The sequence below is a fragment of the Seriola lalandi genome, unplaced genomic scaffold (genome assembly GCF_002814215.2).
Source record: "Seriola lalandi dorsalis isolate HSWRI2012SDOR001 ecotype SW California unplaced genomic scaffold, Sedor1 jcf7180002022631, whole genome shotgun sequence".
Lineage (NCBI taxonomy): Eukaryota > Metazoa > Chordata > Actinopteri > Carangiformes > Carangidae > Seriola > Seriola lalandi.
Window position 1 is genome coordinate 1 of NW_019493281.1, and position 394 is coordinate 394.

At 40.1% G+C, this 394-nt stretch overlaps 1 long non-coding RNA gene across 1 annotated transcript; it reads right to left on the reverse strand.

The window, feature by feature from the left end:
• Nucleotides 1–50: 50 nt before the first annotated feature.
• Nucleotides 51–391, reverse strand: LOC147819912 (uncharacterized). The gene is made up of 2 exons (XR_015438670.1): nucleotides 284–391; nucleotides 51–129 (listed from the first exon to the last, which is right to left on the reverse strand). It is a non-coding gene; the product is annotated as an uncharacterized LOC147819912 (long non-coding RNA).
• Between the last annotated feature and the right edge of the window lie 3 nt (nucleotides 392–394).

The following is a 394-nucleotide window of genomic DNA, read 5'->3' on the forward strand; positions in this document are numbered from 1 at the left end:
CGGGTTAAAATCTCATATTGGCCCAGTTTCCTCTGAAGGAGCTCCTCGTATGTCAGAATGAAAGTCACGTTACTTTTGGCTGCGATGTTGACAGACACTGAAAACTTCTCCATCTTCCTCCCAGAGGCCCTGTGATAAAACACAGATATAACTGACAGCTTCTAATGTTAAAATGATCAATTTAGGATCTTTAGTTTGGCATAAAAATGTAGATGTTGCTTTGAACATTTATTTTCATGTTTGCAATAGTGAGTTTATGTATTTTTCATTTTGACTGACTCACTTGACCAGTCCAGCCGTCTGTCCAGAGGAAACAGCCTTCTCATATTGTTTCTTAGCTTTTTCTTTCTCCTTCACCTCCCCAGCATACACCTGACCTTCGATTTCCCTGTGA